Consider the following 21,894-nt stretch of genomic DNA (forward strand, 5'->3'; position numbering starts at 1 on the left):
AAGAAATTTACACCAAGAACAAAAAGGTAAACCAGCTCCTGGAAGTTACTGGTTCACAGAGTAATTTCATACAGAATACCATATTAAAAATATGTATTTCTTACAGCAAAGAAATTATGGCTTCCTGCCTTTTATAGAGAAACTGAAGTCTTTGGCAAGAACCACAATGTTTTGAAGAGCACTACAAGCAAAGTCAAAATTCTGTTCCTGCCAGGGGAAAGGCAGCTGTCACATTAAACTAAGAAAACTTTTCAGACCTTCATCTAACATGTAAAGAAACCTTTCTAAGTTCTAATAACAAACGAGTCATTGTAAAATAATCTCATTTGCTTGAAGTCTCAGCCATTTGGCACCCAGCCAGAGCGGGGTGAAGAGCCAGGCACTTAATACATGAAATTCCAAGCAACTAGAAGTCTGCAGGGAGCAGGAGACTATATTACCAGCAGCTGAGTGAATAAGACCTCAAGATATTACAGAGGAATACACAGAATTCAGTTTTTGTGGGCCTTCTTAGCCTTTTGCAGGAGGATGGGTAGTAAAGTTCATAACCAAAGGGTGCAGAAACCTATATGTCACATAAACTGCATGACCCTACAAATGTAGAGTAACAGTGCTGGGAGGCTAACTTCTGATGAAAGGAAAATAAGAGGGAACAATATGGACAGCCTCACTCAGCACCATTTTTAAACCCAGTAACTCAGTTAAGCTGTTTGAATTTCCTGCTCATAGCTAAGATAATCATCTTTTCTATCAAGACAAAAAAAAACTTTGTGAGTTTTGTTGGCTGAACTTTCAAATCCTCTTCCCCCCCACCCATCTTTTCCTACACAGCAAAAGAAAGAGGTAAGTAGAGAGACATGTAACTAAAAAGAGTAATCAATTTTTTTTTTCATTCAAAAACACTGTTGGTTAATCCATTTAGCTGTGACCACATTCACTTTTCTTGAGTGCTGCAGTGAGCGACAAACTCTCAATGTGCACCACAAGGAACAGAGCCCTGGCTAGGTCAGGATTCAGAGAATATGCCAGGGTCCAAACCAAGCCAGACCAGCTACAGCTGGGTGCTTCTGCTCTACATCCTTTATGCATGATACCTACTCAGCATTTCCCATGCCCAATATTGAATGTTCAAGGTACTCCATACGCAAACATCTACTGCCGCGTGCTCACCACCCACATGCCACCTGTTAGGCACCCTTTGCTCCACCCAGCTCCCGACATTTTTACCCACTCCACAAGCACTGAAGGGGTCACTGCAGTCATAAGAACATTTAATGATCATTTAAAAACATAAAACTAAGTATTTTCCCATTACATTTCCATCTGTTTTGACCCTCTAGAAGCGGCAGTGTTCCTATTACGCGTCACTAAGCCATGGAATAACAGATGTGTTAAGACTATGACAAGCGCTTCCCTTTCATTGTATCAGATCCTCTGTACTGCAAAGAGAAAATTTGGGGTTTTTTTCCTTGCAGTGTTTATGAAACTACTTTAGAGATAATATTTGTGCCTCTCGAATGGCTTCTGTTTTTTCTTCACAGCAACAAATACTTTTACTCAGCTAATTATGTATTATCAGAAGGTAATTTCACCTCAATTATTTCTTGCCTCTAAAACCATGAGTGCACAACTGTGTGAGAACAAAGCTATAAACATTTCAAATAAACACCCACCCGAGTTCAGTGATCCAGCACGCTATCTTGAACTGCCAACACCTATGGGTTCAACAACAACAAATGACATTTCAGAAGCCTAAAGCAATCACCAAAGGAGGCTTCATGGGTTATATCACCTTTGATTCACTTTATGCAATGTACCATTAGAACCATACATTGATCATTAATTGCTATGCTCTAACAAGGTAAATAGGCACTTGAAACTGGATACGATGCACTGACAGATCAACCTGAATTTCTGGAGTTCTCAACAGGGTAAAATGACTGAGGCCATGATTTAAAAGCATCTGGTAATTGCTCCTATATATGATAAGTTAAAATTGACTTTTAAGAACTAGATTATCTTGGTTCACATTCATTGCTTATTTTTGTGCTGATCATTTGTAACCTGTACTACAGTAAAACCTAGAATGTCATAAGAAAGCTAAAAAAAAAAGCCAAACGGAAAGAACGAAATATAGAACTGTCCATTAAGGGGATGCATGCAAGCAGAAATTCTGTTCTGTACAATCAATTACATTTTCCTCACCGATGATTCACCAGCAACATCATTTCCACTATTGTGTCACCTATGCACAGAGGAGAAAGGCTTCTTTAATTACTCACAAATAAACTTGAAATCCAGCAAAATGAGAACAAAAACAAAAACAAAAAAAACAGGTAGCAAAACGAAAGCTTAATGAAGCAGCAACAAAATGCCTCTATTATTATAGAAAGTCAAATCCAAATATAGAACAAATTACTGGGGCCAGAAAAAATCTTGCCTGGACAGATGTGGATTTCATATCCACAGACAGGTGCACATTCAAATTACGTGCAAGTTTACATTGTGCTTATTGGTTTCTGACCATTCCCTCCTTCCCACCCACTGGTCCTTTTTGGACCTATCTGATTATAGACTGCAGATCATCTTCACCCACAACCACAAACCTGGTTGGGGCAAGAACCTCTGTTTACAGCCTACAGAAGTCTGTGCAGATAACCTCCTTCAGAGAGCCAAAAAATTCACTACTCGGAGAAAGTTACTCTTCAGAAAAGCCATAATATCTGCTCACTTCTCACGATACAGCAAAAAATACAGTTATGCAACATGGGGCTTCTAATTTCAACCACTTAAAAGATAATTTAATATGGTGTGGTCAGAAATCATCTTTGCCACCATTTATTTTTGTTTTCTTGTAAAGGTGAGAAGACAAAAAGCATAATGCTCTTTAGTGCGATGGTAATACATCTGTCGTTCCTCAACATCACTCAAAATCATTCCAACCTGCAAACTTGCCTATATTTTGTCAAATCTCATCTTAAGTACAGGGCAGTTCCTTTTTTTGCTCTAAAGTTTTTACAACCACAAAAGTGGAGGAAAATGACCAGTCTGCAGTGGCTGACTCAGGAGAAAAAAAGTCTGGGTGAGGACAAATCACCAGTACCTTGGTCTGCCTACTGGGTATATGAACCAAAGAGCCCACGCCAACTTTCCCACACCACAGCAGCCTCCTCCTCCCTTCCCCCTGAACTACAGCTGGCTTTGAGAGAAAAGCACTTGATTTCACCCAAAGCCCACACAACCAAAACAATGGAATCATCTGATCCTGAATGAAACTAGCTGTATTTATGAAAAAGCTGAAAGAAAAAACCAACAACAACAAAAAACAAAACGATGCTGTTAAGAGGAATTTTAAACAGAAAGAGAAGTCTTCACACTGGTATTTAAAAAAGTTTTTTTTAAAAAAAATAATTCTGCCGATGATTACAGCCAAACTGGAAAAAAATCCTTCTGGCTAAAATGAAATATGCATAAATATACAGGAGTGACAAAAGACTATTTTTTTTTTGCTTTCAGAGCACTATAATTTTACTTAAATGGTAGGTGTTCTTTCTAAACAGAATGGCATTTCAAAGAGACATCCAATCCTGTATTTCAAATGCAGCAGTCATCTCTGAAACAGGGTCTTTAAGAAAATTTCAAAATAACAAGCAGGAAATTAGTGGAAAAAAACCCCACCTTATCAACTGTATTTTGAATAAAAACATAATCCTCAGGAAACAAATGCACCTCTCCCTAACCCTCTTCTCCTTCCTCCAAAGACCGTGCCTGCATAAAGATATAAGAAGCCACTAAACCACAGAGTCCCATGCCTGCGAACCGCAATGGCTAAGTAACTCACCATGTATCAGCATCATTTCACATGAAAGCCTCCCCTTGAGATTTGATAATAAGTAAAAATATATATTACAGTGTGATCACTGAAACTGAATGAGAACATTTTAAAATCTGTATCTTTTAACAATTATTTTTTCTCTGAGAAAGGTGAGTTTACATCCTTGTACTAACAAACAATGCATCTCTACAGTGGCTTGAGTAGATCATCAGGTTGAAGGGCTTTTTACCCGAATGACAAAAATAGCAAACTGACTACGTTTTTACACGTTTACTAATTGATTCTAATTGTTTACCCTTCACAACTCTTATTAGATGGAGAAGCATAAGGAAGGAATATGGAAGATTAATTTAAATAACAAGAACAGTAAGTTTGGCCAATGCCAATGAACGAGTGATGAGAGGAGAACAGGGCACAAAATTCCTTAAACACTGATTCCAGAACTACAATGCTGGAGGATCTGGGTCTCATACCCAACTACTTCTCTCTCTCCTACCCTTAAAGAAAAGCAGAAAGCAGTATTTTAGACTGTTTTCCAACCAGGGTCCTTTGCGAGACCTGAGAGTGAAAAAGGGCAGGTACTTCACATTTATATCCACAATTATAGCATATCAAGGGCCACTGATGGCAGTTTGAATTTGAATACTTCTTAGGTTGTTACTTGTATTTACCTGTTTTGTCTATGTCATACTTAATTTTTTAAAATAAGTTACCTCCTTTACACATCGCTACCTAGTAAAACAGATAATATACCCCTTCAGCATTAAAAGACAAAAAAATATCTTTTTTTCTTTTTTTTTTGTTTTAATATAGGGATAAAATCCTAGAACACTAGACAAATATCTTTTACGTGGCTTTTAGCAACTACAGGGTGCCAAAAAGTATCCTAGGGATGGATGAGATAGAAAAGTGGAAGACCATCTAGATGTGTTATGGAATTGCTCAAAAGAAAAGAAAACTATAGCCTAGAAAGCAGGACAGGTACAGATACAGACTAAATCCAAAAGAATCAGCACCTGTATCCTGATGTCTGATACAAGCCATCTAGAAGTTTTCCTTCTACCACTAAGATTTTTTAAATTTTTATAAAAATTGTTATAAAATGCAGTGGAAAACTAGGTTTCACTAGATTCTTGCTGTCGTCTCATATACTTCACATGTGTTACAAGTACGATCCAGAGATGCTCCTGTCCCCTCTATCAGGTCAAACAGAAGTGATAATATACTGATGGCAAATACATTTAGACTAGCAACTCAGAAAAGTGGAGCACATCATGTCAAAAAACCTCTTCCCCTCTTTTCTGAGCTCACCATAAGCCCTTTCAGAAACAACTCTTCTGTTCTCAGTTACTTACTAAATTAGACATCAACACTCTGCCTCACCATGTCTGGCAGACACTTACACCATTAAACAATGACCAACTGACCTCACATTCAACAGAAATTGGATCATAAAAGAACGCTCTGAACTGGATTTAGAAGTGAATTAAGAAAGATGATTTCCACTGAAATCAAAAGATTTGTGCTAATTTGTAGCAAAGCAGAGCCCAGGTAGAAAATACCTTTTTTTAAAGACCTGTAATATGAGGTCCGATGTTAACTTTGATATTAAAACTTTAGAGACTTTTACCAAGAAGTACAATGTCGCATTAAACTTAACCAAGTATAAAACGTAACTACGAAAATGGAGGTGTGCCCCTAAAAAAAAAAAAATAATCTATACCTCAGGTTCTAGGCATATTCAACAGAGAATAATGTTTGTGCCATAGTACAAAGCACTGGTAAGACTTCAACGCGGGCGTGATGCATAGCCCTTACGCTCCACTGTCAATCAATCAATTATCAAATTGATTAAGTGGAAAGAAGATAAAACTAATATGATGAAGGAAACAGGTAGTGTATCTTATGGGATGAGACTAAGCTTTGTTTGGTTAATCTGCCTCAATGAACCTGAAAGAGAAAATAATAGTAGCTTATATATAAGATCTGGAACAGAAGGAAAAAGAACAAGCAAAACCAAGATACAGCCTAACAGAAGCGACTATCAGGTGACTAGGAAGAGAGTCTGGATGCATATTTTAATAGGATTCCTTAGCTTCAAAGAAACTTATCTTTTGGATAGCTTTTCCAACTAAAGCCCCAGGGGCAGAAAGCCAAATCTTAAAAGTCAAGATTGACAATTTCATGACGCAAGTTAAATGATACTATTGTCTACATCAGCAGACAATAACACAGGAGATCATTTTCAGTCCTAGAATCATATTTGAATGTAAAGGAAAAAACATGTTCATGTTGCTACTAATCTTACGAAAATACTGTTATTACTAATCTGTTAATCAGTTTTATCCTCTTAGAAATAGGCATAATGAATAAGCTGCAGAAGCAATGCAAAATCTTTTGAACCACAATAATATTAAAGCTGAAATCTACTGAAATCTCCCAGAGACAAATTTTCAGTTTTTTATACTATCTTGTTGTAAAGAGTGTAGAAAGCATTAACTTTTACTAATGTGTAAATATTTTAATATATATAAATAAGATAATTCTAATAATGCAAGCTTTCCTCTAGAAAGTTCTTAAAGATTAATAGAAATATGAAACCAAACTCATTTTCATAATTTTTTTATTTTCATCAGCCCAGGAATTTTTTCCCTATTGACCTGACAATTTTTTGTAACCCTTTCTGATATAATATACCTATCCGCATTACTATAACGGCTCTTTGTTCTAGTATCTATATACATTATGAGAATTTAGATATTTTTTTGTAACAAGCTGCTGCTGCTAATGCTAAACATTCTTTTGGAATTCTTTCCATTTAACATTACATTTTCTCTTACATTCTGCCTCAGCCACCCCTACAACAGAGGCTACCTTCACCAGGCCTAAGAAATTCTTTCCAATAAAGCTTCATTACTACCACTGGCATCCGTATCTTCTATGATGTTTCAAGTATCATTCAAATTGCCACTACCTCCTGCTTTAAGTTTTATAGTCTTCTAGTTTGACAGTACTTCAGTCTTACGGCCTTTTCAATGGGCTTCATATTGCAACTTCCCACACCTATAGGCAAGTCCGACAAGACTCTGATTAATGTTCTCTTCATTCTTCTGCGTTCTTCATAAGAGTGATTTCATCTGCTTATATAATTTAAATTATTGTAATAGTTTTTATTTAGAATTTCAATAATTTGTAACATTATAGTTTACATTTATTCTTTTTTTAAAATAACTTATTCCTATAAAATTATTTTAATAACAGCACATCTTGCATCTCCAGCAAGTCTTCTGACAGCTCCCCCCACATGCTTATCAAGTTTAATCTAAAAAGACTCAAGAGTAAACTAATACAAAGCAATTTCATTAGGACTGGCAGGTCATACTTGAAAAATGAACACACTGTTACAGAATGATCTGGTAGTGTTAATTTTTGAAAAGGCAGCTTTCTATATTAACATTATCTTAGTCACTGTCTTCAAAAAGCAGTCAAAGCAAACTTACAGAGAGAGGTTACAATGGCACTAACACATCCTGCAGTTACACCACAGTGAATGCAAATATAAGTGTTTAGCAATACTGATGCATAGAAGCAAGCAGCATTTTGTCGTAACTTGAGGAGCAACAACAAGGGGTATCAATCTTTGGGGGTTTTAAGTTTCTTTTTGGAAATTCAGTTAATACTTTGTTTTTTAAGCACCTCAAGCTAAAGTGGTTGCAGTAACATCACATACCTTTTGATTGCCTTCTGATTGAATGGTGTATTTGCCTGCAAAATCTACCCAACACAATACCTAATCACTTGTTACCAGAATTCCTCCCTGCGGGAACTTCAGTCTTTAAGCAAGCAAAAGGCAAAGCAGTGTTGCATTTAATTCTAAGAAACTGAAAACTCAAATCCAGAGTTTGATTTTCTAGAAAGTCAAATTTTCCATTTTTCTTTTAAAAGAATACTGTCTCTAGTACATCAGTGGTACAGTTTAAGGAATATTCATTTTGCGTTGCTATTAGTACACAGCTGGCATCACCAGGGAACTGGAAAACACTGTCATGCGAAGTCCTCTGTGTTCTTGCATCCTGCTCCTCAGAACCGAGTTACCACAGCAACAACTGAATGTCTACACCGCAGTTAACACGATCGACGTATGCCATTGTAGAATGGCGTTGGCCGACACTGTACCTAGTAATTTAAGTATCAGCAAACACAAAGAGTTCTAGGAAAAGTAAAAATGTTTTAATCAGAACTTTAGATGAGTGACTACATGCTTTTGCCTCGCAGAGCTAAATACCCAGTGGGTATACTGCACACAGTCAGTCTTGACTTTATTCAACAGCAAACATACCCAGCAGAATATTTGTGGTAAATTTTAACATCACTCTCTTCAGCCCTCTGCTTGTGGCTGACAAAAAGGCAAACGTGGTTATATATAAATTTAAAAACACATATATGTATGTGTTTACATCTGTATGTATGTTCGTATACATATGAAAAAGATAAACCAATGCTTAATGTTTGTAAGCATGGGGGGATGAATTAAAAAGATTTGGAAAATATTAGTCCTGTGATACTGTAAACCATCACTTCTACAAAATGTTAATTCATTACTGCTCCCAAAACATGCACTAACATGAAGAAGAAATTACATCTGCTATCCCAATGATGACAACTGCAAGCAATAAAGATATTTTTTCACCTAAAAAATGTACTTAAAAATTGTCTTTATTAATAGTCCATTCCAACCGTGGCTGGAACCACTATGTTGACAGGAAAACAGTGTATTTAGGAGCTTTGAAGACCCTAATAAACTGGTTAGCGTGGCCAGCAGGAGTAGGGAAGTGATCATGCCCCTGTACTCGGCACTGGTGAGGCCACACCTTGAATACTGTGTTCAGTTTTGGGCACCTCACTGCAAGAAGGACATCGAGGTGCTGGAGAGTGTCCAAAGAAGGGCAACAAAGTTGGTGAAGGGTCTAGAGAGCACAAGTCTTACGAGGAGCGGCTGAGGGAGCTGGGGGTGTTTGGCCTGGAGAAGAAAAGGTTGAGGGGGGGACCTTTTCGCTCTCTACAGCTACCTGAAAGGAGGTTGTAGTGAGGTGGGTGTTGGTCTCTTCTCCCTCATAACAAGCGATAGGACGAGAGGAAACGGCCTCAAGCTGCGCCAGGGGAAGTTTAGGTTGGACATTAGGAAAAACTTCTTCACCGAAAGGGCTGTCAAACATTGGAACAGGCTGCCCAGGGAGGTGGTGGGGTCACCATTCTTGGAGGTATTTAAAACACGTGTAGACGCGGCACTTCAGGGCATGGTTTAGGAGACATGGTAGTGCTGGGTTGACGGCTGGACTTGATGATTCTAGAGGTCTTTTCCAGCATTAATGATTCTATGAAAATGGTTTCAATATTGACCTGATTGACCAGTAGTACTAAAATACTGCCTGAAAATATTTTTCTTCATTTAGTTTCATAGACAGCTGCAGCAATACAGGAGGCTAAATAATGACTGCATGCATCAGTTTGCTGGGTACTTATGTTAGTCTGTGACCAAATAGATAATAAGATTTTCCTCTTTAAATGAAAAAGCTTAACAATGGAAAGTGTAAATATATATTCCCAGCTTCATCCACTTACTTTCCGAGCTCCGTATTCACTATATTTTCTATCAAATATGTATATTTCCCTAATTTCTCTCCCTAATCACATCAGTGAACATTTCTAACTTTATTCACAAGGAAGTTTGTGAAGATTTTATGTAAAAGTACAAGAAGACAAGAATGAGCAGAAACAGAGTTCAGTCATGCAGTATTCTGGCAAACAAAATCTTTACCGAGGTTTATTTCAAACTTCAATACTGAAATAGCATTCAGATTCTTAGCTTGTAATTCATGGAAGTTTTTTCTTCTGTTGATTTGAAACATTCAAATATGAAAAACAAGTATTGTCACCTTCTTGTCATGCAACTCAAAACAACTGTCCATCAGCTTAACCTGATCACAAATGCATGAATAATGTGCTCCAATTAAGACTAATATCCTGAGTTTTGAGACAGCATTACCTGGGCTAGATTGTGTCAGAAGCCTTCCCAAAGTCCCCACAGCAGCAACCAGTTTCCATTTTGGAGTCCTGGGATGCAGAGATCAGCCTTCGAGCAGGCAGCACTGAGTCTCCCAACCAGAACTTGATTATTGCCACCTTGAATTAGTGCCATAAAACCTAGAACATGATGTACCATGTCAACTGCGCTGGCCCAGACCAACCTCCCTGAGACACCTGCATCCTTCTGGTATGCCAATGCTTAGGTCTATTACTTCACGCAACAAAAATTTACATTGAAGAGAAATACACACATCAAGAAGTTTGATCATAAAATTCAAGCAAGTTCCATAAAAACAGGAGGAGGGAGCAGTAGCAGGGTTCTGCCTAGGAGACCTGTGCAGCTCCACTGCAACCTGCAGCTTATGCTTAAGAGGATGGCAAAGGTAAAGGTCCTGCAGCCAAGGGTACTGGAGGAAAGGACCAACTCCTGTTGGTCTGCCTCTGCTATGTAAAAACACTGCACTAATGGTATTTGCTGTTGTCTCTTGCTTGCCACATCTTTGTAACCAAGCCAGAGACAGAATCCCCTCCATTGTACAGCCCACAGCTCTCACACCATATCAATGATCGGGGAAAGGAGAAAGGTAAAGTTTGTGAGAAAGCACTTTTGTTATCTGTGCACAATATTTTGCTGATGACCCATCTACCAGCTGCCTGAGACTCCACAATATCAGTCAACATACATCTTGGAAGTCTAGTCCTTTCTCCCGTCCCACCCACCAAAGCAAGAGCCCATATAAAGATTCACTGAAGCTATGCTTCCACACACTACTAAATCTCTGCAGAGTTAGATCACCAGTATTTCATACTATTACATCCAAGAAATTCTTTTAACTCTAAAGCCATACAAGACTGCATGGTCCAAGCCTACAGTGTCCATAGCCCCATATCATATCCTTCTACAATATACATAAGTTTCCACAGGGATTTATGCTGCTTGGCATTTATCAGCCATTTAACAGCATGACTGAGATATGACAAGAGAACATTAAGCTGTGAGGCTTGCTGGGACCCCTTTGGAAGGCTGGACTATTCAGAGTGCATCTGATGTAGGCAGGATCATGACCATGCTGCATCTAGAGGTGAAACTCTACCTATTGAATTCCATTCTGCATCGGCCTTCCTAAAAGTACTAATTACAACATAGTGTTAACCATCAGTGAGACAGGATGATTGCATGAAGCGCGGAACACACCAACACAGAACCATTCAGGTTGGAAGAGACCTTTGGAGCTCACCTAATCCAACCTCCTGCTCCAAGCACGACGGTATTGACGTACCCTCAGAACTACCTGTTGGACTATCTGGTCCAAAACCAAAGCAGTAAAACCACATACTAAACTACATTCATGGAATTTTTAAAGAAAAGTCTAGCACCTTATTAAACATGCATTTTCTGGTTTCCTTCACTTACTGAAGTCCCCTCTCAATGGTCTGACAAATGCATTTATCATTGTGTTATCTTTTTGTTTTTAAAACCACAGTCTAACACAAATTATGCATTACATTGACTAAGTCCCCTGTAATCTTTCCCACTGTGTTCTTTCCTTACAGGTTTTAAGTTAGTATTCAAAAAAAAAAAAAAAATCAAGTTACTGAAAATATCAGAAATATCTTTACTCAAGTGACAGACAGAGATTAAAATACATCTTTTCTCTGTAGCAATCTTGAAAAAACCTGTGCTATCTTGATAAGTATATTATACTACCAAATCTAGAATTTGCCTAAATTTTCAGGAGGTTTATTAAATTTATGGTGGCCATATACTAAACAGGAATGGTTTATCATCAGTCACCCCACTCCTTAGGTATCTGTTAAGGAAAATTCAGCAGCAATTTCCGACTGTTTTCATGCAAAGAGAGTACACCTGAAGAATGTACACCCATAATCCCCATGAGCAATGCAGATGTCATTAGATGCCTCTTGTAATGAAAAGGATTGCAAACTGAGAGGTTAAATACTGCTAACTCAAAAGTGTAAATAAATGACATGTTATATACCCATATATCAAACAATACAGATGTTTTCAAGGCCCATGGCCTGACATCAGAAGCTTCCGAGGGGGAGAGAAAAAAAAGCGCTCCAAACCACCAAAAAATCTACCCCCAAAAATTAAATATCTAATCTATAAATCTTTTTTAAAAATCCAAACCAAGCAAAAAAAACCAAACGAAAACAATAACTAAAAAGCAAACACCAAAAGCCACAGTGTTTTTTATGAGTGGCCCATGGTTTGAAGTTTTTCTCAATCTTAATCATAACAAAAAATCTTATCTTGCATTCCTGGTCTAAAACTGACAAGAGGAAAACAAAGCGGTAAAAAATATTCATAAAGAAGCACTATTTAAAACGTTAAGTAACTTGAAAAGTTTTAATAAATATTCATGTTGAACTATCCCCTGCCACAACAAAAAAGAAAAAAACATAAATATGCTTTCAGCATAAAACAATCATTAATTTCAAGTGGTACTTAATTAGTGAGTCTGGAACAAATTTACATAAATTCTTATTACAATATAAAGCACATTTATTTCACCCTTCTAAGTACAGCTAACTGCGGGTAAATTAAGGGTTTGACCATTATGTGTCAGCATGGTAGTTAAGGCTTTATCTCCTGTCTTCCAGAGTTTCAGTTTCCTGACACTGTACCTTCTGCAAAGACTCGCAATCCTATCTAGCAAAACCAGCTACACACTGACAAAAAATTGCCAGTGAATTAAACATCTTTTAACAAAAACAGTAATTTTAGCAACTAATTATGATTTCGTTAGTTGCAATTTTCACAGTTTGCATTTAAAAAGCTGCTGTGATGCTATGTAATTCCCACGTGTTACTCCCTCATCCAGGATCATTTAGTACAATGGACTTGGATTTATGGCCCCACAGTGCAACATTCAGTTTATACTTGCTAATGTTACCAGATGGAGGATTCACAGAAACGCTCTGTATTCTAATATCTGCAGCACTTCATTGCACACTGTTAACAATAATTTTAAGTATGTGAGAGGAAACCTGTGTTTCATCTTCCATTTTCTGGCCTACAAGATCTGGCCACTACTTCTACCTTCCCCAGTGTTTTCCTTATTAGTCCGTTACCAATTAGGCGGAGCTGCTCTGTGCTGATTTAGCATCATATGCTGCACTGCAACACAGTTTACCAGAACAGCCCTCACCTTAATAGCTTATATCATTGAGTCATGCCCACATCTTTCCCCCTGCTGGGATCCCCCAGAACTGCTGCTACCATGTGCCTTGACCAACTAAATGTTTTACCGAGCAGTTTCTACACTATATTCCAAAGACAACATATATATGTCCATGCAATATATGCCATTATGCTTTATTTGTTAGCTTCCATAGGTTTGAATTCCAGTTATCTTCATGATACTAACCCATATCACTGGAATATTTCGGGAGGATATAAACTAGTATTGAAGGGTAGCATCTTTCCAAACACAAGCCTAGAGAAGCAGTAAAATCCAGAGCATGGGTCTTCCATCTTTGCTGGTCCACAGGCAGCAAAAGTCCAGATGGAGCAAATAACAAACACTTGGAAATACAATAAACTGCCTGAGATTTGTTATGTCACAGAAGTTGCCTTTATTTTAACTCCTGCGTGGCAGAAAAGGGCACAACACTGCGCTTGTTTCAGATGCCCTAAACTTTTTTGTCCCAAGACATTATTTTACAAAGTCCTCTTAAAGAGCTTATTGCATTAGTCTTTATTTTAAAGTACATGTATTATGAATTATTTAACTCATTTATTACTGCATGTGACAAAAATCCAGGTGTCATCTTTAGTGAAGGTATCAGAAAAAAAGAAAAAAACCACAAAATTAAGCGTACCGAAAAGTTATAAAAAAAAAAAAACACCAAAACAAACCAAAACCCACAAACCACCAACCTAAACAACAAATCTGGTCTTTATATTTAATAAAATTGTTTGGGAATTTTCACTTACTTTGGTTTTTTCCTTCTTCCAGTGTCTGAACAATTATATCAAGACAGCAAAACTTTATTTTAAAGTCAAAGCTTTGAAGAAAAGCAGGGTCCACCATGAAAAAAAAATACAGCAAGCCTCCAAAAGAGAATGACAATTTAGCAATGTGTTCTAGGCAGTGTTTAATAACAATTTACTGTAAGCTTTCAACGCGACTGGCTAGCTTACTGCCTGTACTTTGTCCTATAATAAACTGACACAAAATTTTGTCATTAGTCTCCTCATAAAATTTTCCATTTCTCATCCAGCACCAAGGACAGCCCAAAACTTGATAAACTGTTTTGCCAGATTTTGTACACAAAATCCCATCTTCACTGACATAGGTTTATATCGACTTATCTTCACCTCCTGTACAGCTATGCAGATTCTGCTATAAATGTAAATATATCTTCTGACAGTTTTACACTTTGACAGATTGCAAATGCTGTCAGATTAGAGTTGGTGTCTTCAATAAAGTAAATAAGTTACAGGGAATCACTACAGGAAAGGGCAGCAGGGATGAATGCCCACATTAGTACTTGATGCTGAAGCTCTCAGCAGCTGTGAACATTCATGCCTAAACGCCTAGGTGTTGCTGCTCATCAGATTAAAAGCTCTGGTTTACAGAACGCAGTGACATATTTGACTTTTGCTTTTATCACTTCCTTTAATACCTGTACAAAGGCTCCAGTAGTCCCCCATCAGGTATATAAAACAGAGAGGAGGAAAAAAAAAAACCCAACCCACAGTATAAAAACATCCATGCACATAAGGGCAGGAAGTGGTACTAGGATCATAAGCAAGCTGTTCTGGGGGTGGTTCTTCTTTCTTTTAATACCAAACTCATTGTTAGCCCATAGCTGAGGCTCTGAGAATACTCTTGCAAACTGGTAAATTTTGTATCACTTCAGATTGTCATTAAGATTATGACAAATATTTATAGCAACAGCCAGGAGACAATGCAACCTCCTGTGACAGCCCCAAGTATTAATTCTTCAATGGATTAAAGGAAGTAAAAATACAAAGAGAAGAAATATCTATATGTGTGTATATATAAAAAACACTAAATATTTGGTGACAGTTTTCTATTTAATTTCAGGCAAAGTTGTATGTAACAACTTCAAGCTGGTGCTTAAAGGTGGATGCTATGAGCATGTTCCATGCACTCACCACTAGTACACTCTAGCCTTCATCAAATGCTGAGGAAATCCCCTAAAACCCACTGGGGGTAAGCAAATGTCCAGACTTAAAATACAGACGGATGGATGTATTCAGAAATTAGTTTCCTACACTTTCTAATTCCAGAAGTGGTTGTACTGGCATACAGCAGTGCCTGAGCAGAGATCTACATATAAGCAGTTTTGGACCAGCAGTTATCCAAGAAGGCCACATTAGGAAAAAGAGAGTTGCGAGTATGTGTAGTACTGAAGGGGGACAAGTCAGTATTTCCAAATTATTTGCCTTCATGCCTCTTATCCCCCTCTACTTCTGTTCTCTCCCCTTCCCCAACATCTAATAAAGCTTGTTTCCCAGACAAAAATAAAACATTCATTTTCAGAGCTCTTCATTTGCTTGTAGTTCATGTATTTGTACACTAGCTTAACATTTCTTATAATCTTATTCTCCTTTTGTACAACCCACTTCCTTTCTGTTTCTACTTCTCAGATTTCTTCAAACAGTTGCCACCCCTGACCCGGTTCCTATCGTTTTACCACACTTAGTGTCTCTTGAGATAAATTTCTTCTATTCTCCACAAAAAGACTATGGCAGATGGAACTGCCAAGCTCCAGATGTAGGTAGGTCCTCATACTATCAGTAGGCTCTTTAATCCCATCACCATTTCACCAAAGAGAGCAGCAGCATCACCACAGCTGCCACAGCCAACATAGCTTCCTACGTTTCCACCTTGCAGAACTAATCATTAGAAGTAAGCCTTGCTGATAATTAGATCAAAGATGCTTCAAGTCAGCCATACAAATTCTTCTTATAGGAGAATCCTGCTGCAATTAACACAAGGAAAGCATGTATGGAAATATTATGGTATTGCAGAAACATTGTTCTACTGTTTATGTTTTCCTCTTATCCAGCAACAAGTTAAGGCACAAGTCAGAAGAAAGATCATCTGTTAGTCTATCCAAGGAGCACAGTGAAAGTCACAAAAATATTTTTGTAACATAACATGATTGCAAATGGTGCAGTTTTTACGCGGTTCCCCAAATAACAAATACTCCACTGAAACACAACAGTTTTCATAACAGGGCCAGCCTACCTTAACATACACTGCCGTATTAACTGCAGATCTTTCCTGTATCACATCTGGCTACTGCTGTTCTCAAGCAAGGAACTGTAACCTGTTGATTTTCAATCAAGAAAAATCTAATTTAGTTTAAAATTATATAGTTTAATGTTCTGAGAAAAATCAGGTGAAATTATACCTAATTAGAGAGAAATCTATGTTTGGTGCAGACGCTAGTCTTGAAGTTGTACACCTAAGGAAAACCAGATGTGACCTGTATGAAAAGAACTTTCTAAGAACCCATTAATTTTAATGCCAGTGTTCAGGCAGAGCTACAATAGCCATCAACATTAATTCATTCCAAGTGAATGGCTGGACAGGAGGAAAGAACTGGGTGAAGTCACTTTAACTGCAGACTTTGCCACTGCTCCAGCCACATGAGTAGTTCAACTAAGCTAACAAGAAATCAGTTTTCACTCTACCCAGCTTTATGAATTCTCAGATATCCTCTCTCTCTCTAGCAGAATAAACCTCAGACCTTACAGAGCTTTAGCGAAAGGAAAATACATTTCACACCAAAACAGCCAACAGCTACTCATCAGCATACTTTCAGGGGTTTGAGAGCCCATGTTTTGACCCTAACGATCCCCAACTCAAACACCAAATTTGCATTTCTTTCTACATTCCCACAGTTTTTCTACAGTGCAACTCCTCCTTGTTGAACACTATTAATTCCTGGCTTTCTGTTTTCACTTTAAAAAAGAAACCCAAAAACTACAAAAAAACACCACCAAAAAAAACCCCACAACCCACAACATAACTCTGTCTAAATTGGTGTAAAAATATCCTTAAAAACAGATATTAGAGTGAAAAACCATCTGTCAATTATGGCACAATAACAGTTTGTATTGATAACTGCAAATAACAGTTCTGCTTTTGGGTCATTTTTCACACATTTTGATGGCTTCTATCACACACACTGGCAGGCTCGAAAGTTGAAAGGTATTACAGCAAAGCCTTAGTGAAATCAGAGCCATCTTTCATTTTGCAGTTTTAGGCCTACTAGAAACAATCCTAAGTGCTGATCTCCTCCAGTAAGTTCATCTACTAATCAGGAAGCTGCATGCTATTTTACTGAAGTCCTGCTAGTCTCAAACTCATTTTTAGGTACAAGAATTTTAAGCCATTGTGAATATGATAGCAGACTTCTGGGGTTTTGTTCTCATTAGTAACTTCATTTGCAATACAATTTCCTTAAGAGCTAATAATGAAAGCTGAACTATACTGCCAGCCATTTACTAGCAAGAGGGCTGGCAAAACAGTTCTTGAACTGAACAGAAACATTAATTTTAATTATTTTGGCTTCAGTGTTAAACACATGCATAAGTAAAAATAGTCATGGAATAGTTACCAGGTTTTAGACTGTAAGTTTACTGTTCATTCAGTAATAATGTTGAGAACGTTATTTAAATGAAAAATCAAACCCAATACTGGCGAGAAATTTTTCACATTTCAAAAATGTGACTTTAGCCAGTAGTTAGATTTTCTTAAAGAAAAAAGCCTATTCAGTTTGCATAGAATTTCTCTTTTTGCAGTGTAAAATCTGAAATATGTATGTACTATAAAAAATAAGAAGCCAGAAAATTCTGAACTGGAAGCAAACCGCATCCATAAACATAAAGAAACATACTGTATAATAAAGAAATACTCTTAGTTTTCTCTACCCACAACTCTCACAAATTTAGTGTCATAATCCATATTTATACAAAATGTCCATACTTGTAATCGGTAACTATGAACCAGTGCTGAAAACCGACTAAGTTAATCCAATTCTTTGTACATTTAAAGACTGATAATTCCTTGACTCTACAACTACCAGCATCTAGCTCACGGATTATCCTCACAGTCACTTCTCTCCCATCAGCACAGAAAGTGATCTAGTTTTCTGGATGAAAGATTTGAATAAATAATGCAGAGTTGTTTAACACAAAGTATTCATTACACTAGAGATGAAGAGCTCAGTCAGCAGCGGATCAAATTTAGTAAGTTCAACAACTAACACAGTGGCTTTACTAACACCATCCTTTTACCCCCATAAGTTTAAGAATGTGACCTGCTATTATTTATTGACAGTCATCTGTCCAACTTAAATACCAGCCACACAGTTTGCACCTTAATAGGAAACCTTGATAATCTATAACAGGATGCCTTCTGTAATTTCCAATTTCATTGTAATAATTAATTTAAAAAATAACTAATGCAACTCCTTTAGAAACTGCTGTCATGCTGATAACCCTTCAGTAAACAGGTAAGAGTGCAAATGTAAGATCATTCCAGTTTAAAACAAAAACAAAAACAAACAAACAAAAAAAAACCCACAAGAGCTTACAAAAAATTACCCTCAGTAGCCAAAAACAAGGAAGAATTTAGCCACAGCAACAGGATTCAATAAACTGTCTAGTTTGTGTTATTAGTCAGAAAGTATACAAAAATCGAACATCTGCACTATTAACTATGCAGCAATTCCAGGTTTTTCCTTTTTCTTCAAAAGCCTATTCGCACCTGAGAACATTAAGCGCATTTTTCTCCATTATCATTTTTGTTACACAATTAATATCGAGCGGTGCAATACCAAGCGTCTGCCTGTTCTCCACGCGCGAACTTCCCAGCGTACGCTGCGAGCAGCAATCAGAACGCACACAGTTGGAAGTCAGCGCTCAAGGCGCTTCAACAGTTTAATCAATCCATGTGCATTTTAAGTGAGTTATCTGCAACAAGAACAGTGGTATATTCCCAGGAGTGGTTACAGTGTTATTCTAAGCAAACAATAGAGAGCAAAAAAATGTTTTCATAGTAGGGAAATGAGAGGTATGGAAAAAATAACTTTTGGGGGGGGGGGGGGGGGGGTAAGCATCCTTCAGGTGGATATCAGTGGCCCACTGACACTTCATTGCCTCCAATTCCTCTGTGCATTTAACTGATGGTGTGTCCTGGATGTGAAGTTTTAGCCATCAGAAGCCTGTAAGCAGAAGTTATTAATACACTTGGTTTATAGGCTGACAATATAAATCCGATGTATCTGCATCATCGGTTCCAATAACTGCAGCCATGAAAATGCTGCACTGCTGAACAGACAGTGAAGCTCAGTTCTCAAAATGCTAATATTACATAATCTTAGATTGGATACAGTGCGAAAAACATCTTAGTCACCCTTTTATTTTTGTTTGGAGATTGTAATTATTTTTTTTAATATGTTGCAGTGTTACAGATACTTCGGTGAAAATTCTCCGAACCAATACAGGCAAAAATGCTAACAGCACTGCTAACAGTACTAGCCATTTCATACTGATATGTAAATACCCTTCAGTACTTAAAGGGTGGCTACAAAGAGGACAGAGGCTCCCTCTTCAGAAGGAGCCACGTGGAGAAGACAAGAGGCAATAGCTACAAGAGGCATGGGGAGAGGTTCCACCTCAGTGTAAGTGCTCTCTACAGTGAGAACAATCAATCACTGGAACAACCTCCACAGGGACGTGGTAGAGTCCGCATCACTGGAGGTTTTCGAGATGTGACTGGACAGGGTGCTAGATAATCTCCCGTGGGCTCCCCTTCCCACAAAAGGTTGGCCCTGATGATCTTTTGAGGTCCATTCCAACCTGCGCTGTTCTGTGATTCTATGACATAAAAATCTGGCCATCAGAAAAAGAAAATAAAAGAACATACACAAAATATTGTCAGTACTGCTAGCAAACAACCAGTAATGATTTTGAAATTACATGGTCAGTTAAAGTGAACAGATAAAGCAATTTTTCATGTTTTCTTTGTCACTAGGGAAGGATAAAATTTTAATATAACAGTGTTACTTGACTCATCTGGGTTTAGGTACACTGGTTCTTTCCTGCCTGCAAGTCTGCTCTGTAGCTGTTCTCCATCAATTTGAAATGTATTGGAACCATCATGTTCTGCAGGAACTCAAAGTCTACTTGTACTAGCGCAAGGCTCTAACAATGTAATAACATAGGCAGGCTCTTTTGACCACGTACAATGGAGGAGAGATTCGCCGAGATACAATTTTTATTAAACCAACTAAATCAGAAAATGAAACCATTACTGAAGGGCCTGTCAGTCTGGATTTTAAACAAAATATTTTGTAACATCCTCAACTGCAGTACCGATTGCTGCTACAGTAAAAGTAAGGTCTGTGTCACTTTGGACTGTTAGCAACTCAGATATAAACCATTAAAAAGCTGGTCTGGGTTCACTTTAACCTGTGTACAGGACTTACCAGAACCCTTTATTGACTTCTCATTGAAGTATCTGTGCAACTTACTTGGTTGGAGGCAAATGATTTTCATCAGAAAAGTCATTTAATAAACTTAAGTGTCTCTTCAACCTAAGTATTTGAAGAATAAAAGCTCACAGCTTCGAACTTGGTTTAAGTTAGCTAAATCAGGTAATACAACAAGCCATAGATCCAACCAGTACTGTTTGTTAGTAACAAAAACATTTTAAGGCAATTATTTGAAATTAAAATAAACATATTTTATCCTTATTTTTTAAAGGCTAACAATTACATGTTACAAATTAGTCAATAAAAATATTTTCGTAAGAGTTACAATTACTAAATTAAAGCAAATTAAAAATACTGTTCCAACTGGCAGTGAAGCAACCTATCTGCCAAAACTGTGAAATTTTGAGTATCTAAACAAACAGAAAGAAGTTCTACTTAAAATGTAACTACGTTCATTATTGTCCAAAATTTGCTAATCAGTCCTGGGTGACAACAACTTGTACTGCCCTCCTAGTGAAATAAACAAACAAAAAAGGCCTCTGATTTAGATACTCTCTGCTGTTGACAGAATTCACATAAAGCTTTTATTTATAGACACACACATGTATATAAAATATTAATGGAGTAACAGTGGTACATGCAGACATTGCCTACTTTGTCTCTTTCACTTGTAAATACATTTTAAATGAGCTAATTGAGACAACACATTTGCAACTGCTGTTGCTTCTTCTCCAGCTTTTATTCACAATTCAAATCTTAAAATAGCTAATCTACAGCATTCTGGGGATAATCTATGGATACTGTACTTAAAGTGCATTGTTTGAGCATCTGGAAAGCTAAAAATCTACTAAATAGCCAATCCCCTAAACATATGATTAGAGAATAAAAATCTATCTTACATCTGTTCATAGAAGTGGCTTGAAACAGTATATATCGCAAACTGTACTTATTTCTCCTGCATGTTTTTTAAAAGGTATTGATTTTACTTAGTCCTAATTGAAATCTGGTCTGGAAAAGGACATTCACCTCATTAAATTCACTTACTGAAAATTTAAATTATTCCTGTTATGAAACTATTTAGGAAACGTGATTTTTAAATATTAATTTAGCTCCAAGAGATTGTATGATATCAGTCCATTGTAGTAATGTCTTTGTGCCTCATTTGAATTAGATTCTGTTTGAGGGGCACAAGAAATTAATTTCCAGACATTAGCCTATAGTCAAGGTTCAACTAGTCTTAAGCACTCTTACTACTGTAACAGTAACAACACATTACAGACAGATTATTTTAAGGTTGTCGGGCTTTTTTAAGCGAAAAATTTATCATATAATGTTTTATTCATTTTAAGCAACAGTGTTATTGAAATGACTATGAAGAATTGGGTTAACACTGAAATACAGCTGACGAGAAAAATCTCTTCACAGAGTTCATAATGAAGAGATGACATGCATTTTATTTAAATTTT

The 21,894-nt window shown here is 37.2% G+C and overlaps 1 protein-coding gene across 6 annotated transcripts in view; it reads right to left on the reverse strand.

Moving 5' to 3' along the window:
• Positions 1-21,894, reverse strand: part of PRKD1 (protein kinase D1) — a 141,887-nt gene that overhangs the window by 86,675 nt on the left and 33,318 nt on the right. The window contains exon 1 of one of the 6 annotated variants that reach the window (XM_064460187.1): positions 16,171-16,252. The exons of the other annotated variants lie outside the window; for them this stretch is intronic. The gene's annotated coding sequence lies outside the window, so the exon portion shown is untranslated. Of the gene's footprint in view, positions 1-16,170; positions 16,253-21,894 lie in introns of those variants that run through there. 6 annotated transcript variants of the gene reach the window in all.

This window comes from Phalacrocorax carbo, chromosome 9, assembly GCF_963921805.1.
Source record: "Phalacrocorax carbo chromosome 9, bPhaCar2.1, whole genome shotgun sequence".
Lineage (NCBI taxonomy): Eukaryota > Metazoa > Chordata > Aves > Suliformes > Phalacrocoracidae > Phalacrocorax > Phalacrocorax carbo.